Source organism: Scylla paramamosain, chromosome 28 (assembly GCF_035594125.1).
Source record: "Scylla paramamosain isolate STU-SP2022 chromosome 28, ASM3559412v1, whole genome shotgun sequence".
Lineage (NCBI taxonomy): Eukaryota > Metazoa > Arthropoda > Malacostraca > Decapoda > Portunidae > Scylla > Scylla paramamosain.
Window position 1 is genome coordinate 18198579 of NC_087178.1, and position 6184 is coordinate 18204762.

Consider the following 6184-nt stretch of genomic DNA (forward strand, 5'->3'; position numbering starts at 1 on the left):
CGCCCCGGCCTCAGTCCACTCAGCACTCGATCATGGCACAATAACCCGAAAAAATCCGCCCCATTTAGCTTGGGTATCAGGCCTTGTTATCCCGACTAACAGGGCAGTAACGAGAGGGCTTTGTGAATTCTCATTGGCCAATTAAGCCTGACAACGAGGCCAATTACTGTTGACAGCCGGCCAATCAAGATGCATGGCGAGCCAGCGGGGATGGGAGACTTGTGAGGTTCCGACTCCTGTCTCGCTGTCAGTTCCGAAGCTTCGTAAGATCTTAATGGCTTCGCAGCGCCGTTCGGGACCTCGGGGAAATGAACCAGGGCCCGACTCCTTGATGGGCCGGGGGAAAGCCGGGCGCCGGCCGCCGCGCTGGTGTCCCTCCGCGGTCGCAATTTGCAACTTGACCGCAGCAACAAGCAGATGACAGAGGCCGGACGTGCTTCAAATGCAAGTGCCTCGTCGTTTACCTCCAGGGTCGCGGCGAATACCAATGGAGGGAGGCAAGGAGGGCAGGGGGAAGGAGGGAAGGAGGGACTAAGGAAGGACACGGCGGGGATTAAGAGAAACGAAGAGGAGGAAGTCACAGGGAGTAGTGGTGGAAAATGTGAAAATCTTGGTACACAGAAAGACGAGCGACGAATGACAAGCAGCGATGAAAACATGAATGGCGATGATGATGATGATGATGATGATGATGATGATGATGATGATGATGGCGATAAATAAAATAATAATAACAATGATACTACTACTACTACTACTACTACTACTAATGCTATGTAATGATAATAATAATAATAATAATAATAATAATAATAATAATAATGATAATTGTACTTTTCCACGGCACAATAATCAAGATAAGGATAACACCATTTCCTACGCATTTCCAGTAACGGGAACGAGTGTGGATAGCAAAGTGGAGGCGTGGGTGGAGCAGCTTGGTGGAATGAAGCCGCTCCCTCTTTTGCACCTCCAAGCTCCACCCCTTCTTCATCCACTCTCTCTCTCTCTCTCTCTCTCTCTCTCTATCTCTCTCTCTCTCTCTCTCTCTCTCTCTCTCTCTCTCTCTCTCTCTCTCTCTCTCTCTCTCTCTCTCCGCCACTAGCATTAAGGAATGACGCCTAAACATCATTAACAAACGAACATTATATCAGTTTGGCTTTTGTATGCAAATTGAAAGTCAAATTATAGTATTAAGAGAGAGAAGTGCAACCTCCCTCTCTCTCTCTCTCTCTCTCTCTCCTCTCTCTCTCTCTCTCTCTCTCTCTGCAACAAACATCACAAGGAATATTTTAAAACACCCGTGAAAAGATGCTGGGAAAAAAAGTAAAAGAAAAGAATTATGTTGAGACATGATCGGACAGGCCTTAAATGAGAGAGTTGAGAGAGAGAGAGAGAGAGAGAGAGAGAGAGAGAGAGAGAGAGAGAGAGAGAGAGAGAGAGAGAGAGAGAGAGAGAGAGAGAGAGAGAGAGAGAGAGAGATAATTTGATATGACAAATGTAAGATCAACTCGTGCGGAACAGGGCTTGCTCCTCCTCCTTCCTCCTCCTTTCTCCTCCACTCCTTCCTCCTTCCTCTCCCTCTTCTTCCATCCTAATCTCTCCCTCTTCCACCCCCACCCATTCCTAGTCTTCGCTCCACCCCACCACCACCTCCACCACCTCCCCTTTTTTCCTTCTTACCGAGACTCCTGATATATTCACCAGCGCGTCCCATTCCCTCCCCCTCACCTCCCTGCCTCACCTTCCCTGCCCATACCTCATATCCCTGGCCCCCCTCACCCCCTTTATCCATCACCAAGTTACCCCTTCCCAGTGGTCACTCTTTCAGTCCCTCCTCCTCCTCCTCATTTTTCTTTTTTTTTGTTTAGCTTGTTCTTCTTTCTCCTCCTCCTTCTCCTCCTCGTTTTCTTTTTACTTAGTCTTTCTCCTTCATGTCTCCGTGTGTGTGTGTGTGTGTGTGTGTGTGTGTGTGTGTGTACATGCGTTTTATGGTGTACGCATCTTTCATACAATTTTTTCCTTTTATTTTCCGCCATCTTTCTCTCCTCAGGGGACGGCTGCTGTCACTTGCAAGCTGTCAACACCACGAGAGATGTCACTTGTGTGGTGTGTGTGTGTGTTGTGTGTGTGTGTGGTGTGTGTGTGTGTGTGTGTGTGTGTGTGTGTGTGTGTGGTGTGTGTGTGTGTGTGTGTGTGTGTGTGTGTGTGTGTGTGTGTGTGTGTGTGTGTGTGTGTGTGTGTGTGTGTGTGTGTGTGCGCGCGTGTGGCAACTTAAAAGAAGAGAGCCATTCTTACCACCCATCCCAGCTGACACAGTGCCACCACTTACGCCACCATCATCACCACCACCACCACCACCACCACCACCACCACACCACCACCACCACCACCACCACCACTACCTTCACCACCACCGTCACTTTTTCCTCCTCGCCCTGACGCCTTGGAAAGTATTTATACAGAAGTTTTCCCTCTTCACACCCACAATGACTGCGTCTTGGGGACATTATCAAGACGAAAAGGAGAAGAGGAGAGGAGGAGGAGGAGGAGGAGGAGGAGGAGGAGGAGGAGGAGGAGGAGGAGGAGAAGGAGGAGGAAGGAGGGGATGAGGTGTTAAAGTAAAAGCGAAAGAAAAAAAAAAAAACGAACGAGGAAGAGGATAAGAAAGAGAAGAAGGAATAAGGAGGAGGAGGAGGAGGAGGAGGAGGAGGAGGAGGAGGAGGAGGAGGAGGAGGAGGAGGAGGAGGAGGAGGAGGATAAACCGTGACGTGACTCTGGATATTAAAGAAAGAATGGAGGAGGACATTGAGAAGAAATGTGGAATGATGGAAGTTTTTGGTGTGGGGAGAGAAACTTTTGGAGGAAGAAGAGAAAAGAGGAGGAGGAGGAGAGGGAGGAGGAGGAGGAGGAGGAGGAGGAGGAGGAGGAGGAGGAGGAGGAGGAGGAGGAGGAGGAGGAGGAGAAGGAGAAGGAGAAGGAGGAGAAAGACGAGGTTTACAAACATACACAAAAAGAAAACACCACACACACACACACACACACACACACACACACACACACACACACCACACACACACACACACACACACAGCCTGACCAGAAATCCTCACTAAGAATCTCCTTTACAACTTATCGGAAGAGCGGAGGTTGTCTAATAAAACAAACAGACACACAAACAAAAACAATCTTAGTCGCAGCGGACACGGCCACATGAAACACACCGTAAAGAAAAAAAGGACAGTAATGTATTTATTTATTCTCCTATTGTGTGTGTGTGTGTGTGTGTGTGTGTGTGTGTGTGTGTGTGTGTGGTGTAATGACCCCTGAAAGCTATTCAATTATCATTTTTATGGATTTGTAAATAAAATATAATTGCAACTACTACTACTGCTGCTGCTATTAAGACTACTACTTTCTACCACTACTGCTATCACTACTGTTACTGCTACAATAACTATTGCTACTATGAACACTACTGCTACTATTCGACTTCTGCTGGTACTGCTGTTACTTACTCCTCCTCCTCTTCCTCCTCCTCTTCCTCCTCCTTCTACTACTACTACTACTACTACTACTACTACTACTACTCGCAAAACAACAACTACTACTATCATTACAGCAACAACAACAACTACAACTACTATTACTACTACTACTACTACTACTACTACTACTACTACTACTACTACTACTACTACTAATACCACTACTACTACTACTACTACTACTATTACCACTACTACTTATACTACTACTACTACCACCACCACCACCACCACCACCACTACTACCAGATAACACTCTCCACAGCACCACCACCACTTTCACCACCACCACCACCACCACTAAGGAACACAAACACAACAAGAGAACAACTCACCACCTCTCCTCCTGATTCATTTACCTTCCTCTTCTATATATATTCATTTTTACGTGCGCGCGGAGGTGACGCCGGCCGCCGCCACAGCACCTCGTAAAGATAATATTTTCATTCGTAAACCTTCTATGGCGTCAAGAGAATGGGAAAAATATGAACCATTAACTTTCTTTTCCCCACTTTAAACATTATTTAATACGACCCTGAATGGCCCCGTAAGTCAGAGGAAGAGCACGAGACAGGGAGAGGGAGAGAGAGAGAGAGGGAGGGAGAGAGGGAGAGGACGCAGAGTGGAAGAGAGTGGAGAGATATATGTGTGAAACGAGGAAGTAAAGGAGGGTAGTAAACAGCGTAAAAGAGAAAGGAAAGAATGATCCGTTAAACGAGGATGGGGTAAACGAGAAGGAAAGAAAGACGAGACGAGGGAAAAAGGAAAAAAAAAAATGAGGACAAGGAGAGTATGCAAATTCAGGGGAAAAAAAAAAAGGAAGCAGGGAAACGAAAGTGGGGAATGGAGAAAAAATATAACAGTAAAGCGAAAAGGAGAAAGCAAGAAGACAAAGGGAGAGAAGAGAGAGAGAGAGAGAGAGAGAGAGAGAGAGAGAGAGAGAGAGAGAGAGAGAGAGAGAGAGAGAGAGAGAGAGAGAGAGAGAGAGAGAGAGAGAGAGAGAGAGAGAGAGAGAGAGTGCAAAAATGAGGAACAATAAAAAGAAAAAAAAAGAAGAAAAAGCCTTAAAGCGAAGAACGAAGCTCGATACGTAAGGAAAAGAAAAGAAAAAGAGAAAAAGAAGCTTGGGATGAAGTAATGCAAAACAGAGAAGTGGAGGTGCGAAGATGGAGAGCGAGAAAAAGGAAAAATAAAGTGGAGGAGGAGGAGGAGGAGGAGGAGGATAAAAGAAGGCTAGACCATAAAAGCAACAATGGCGAGAAGTAAGAGCATAAAACATGCAAGAGAGAGAGAGAGAGAGAGAGAGAGAGAGAGAGAGAGAGAGAGAGAGAGAGAGAGAGAGAGAGAGAGAGAGAGAGAGAGAGAGAGAGAGAGAGAGAGAGAGAGAGAGAGAGAGAGAGAGAGAGAGAGAGAGAGTAAAGAAAACAAAGAAATACTGGATACAAAGGAACAATAAATAAACAACAACAACAACAACAACAACAACAACTGATACTACTACTACTATTACTGCTACTACTACTATTACTACTACTACAACTACTCCTACTAACAAGAAATAAATCCCCAAGTTTTCATCACCATTCAGAAAACCACACAGGCTGTCCATCACCACCACCACCCACCACCACCACCACCACCACCACCACCACTACCACCACCATCTCAACACCCCACCAGTCAAGAGGAAATAATTCTTGACGCAAATATCCACCATTCTTTTCATGTTTGGGGCAAGACGTGACGTTATTGTCCTCATCTCAACATGCCTTGCCTCACTTCTCTCTCTCTCTCTCTCTCTCTCTATCTCTTTATCTCTCTCTCTCGTCACGGGAAACACACATAAGTAATCAGACTGCTTTATTCCTGCCTCACTTATCCGGTGCAGGGAGCTTAGCCGGTGACCGATCGCCTCAAGTCCGCCGTGCCCTCCGCCTCTCCATCATCGTTGGGACTTGCGGGACTAAGTAAAAAGCAGCGGGTGCACTCTGGGTAAGCTGGGCCAGTGGTGAGCTATACTCGTATCCGGTTAGCGAAGTGATCACACTTTGTTGCCTTCTTTGTGTGTGTGTGTGTGTGTGTGTGTGTGTGTGTGTGTGTGTGTGTGTGTGTGTGTGTGTGTGTGTGTGTGTGTGTGTGTGTGTGTGTGTGTGTGTGTGTGTGTGTGTGTGTTGTTCTCTTGCCCCCCTCCCTCCTGTGTCGGGCTGGATTCAACAATAAGAATCCATTCATGCATATAAAACATCAGCTTGAATATCACAAAGCACAGCCAAAAATAACAGTGATACAAAGAACAGTATTAAATCCATGCTGGTAATATAAACATGGCGCAGCAAGGTGATAGTGATGTTACCAGTAATAATAATAATAATAATAATAATAATAATAATAATAATAATAATAATAATAATAATAATAATAATAATAATAATAATAATAATAATAAAAATAATGATAATAACAATAACAACAGCAGTGCAACTAACAATACTACTACTACTACTACTACTACTACTACTACTACTACTACTACTACTACTACTACTACTACTACTAATAATAATTATAATAATAATAATAATAATAATAATAATAATAAACATAGCAGCAACAACAGCAACAACAATAACACGAAT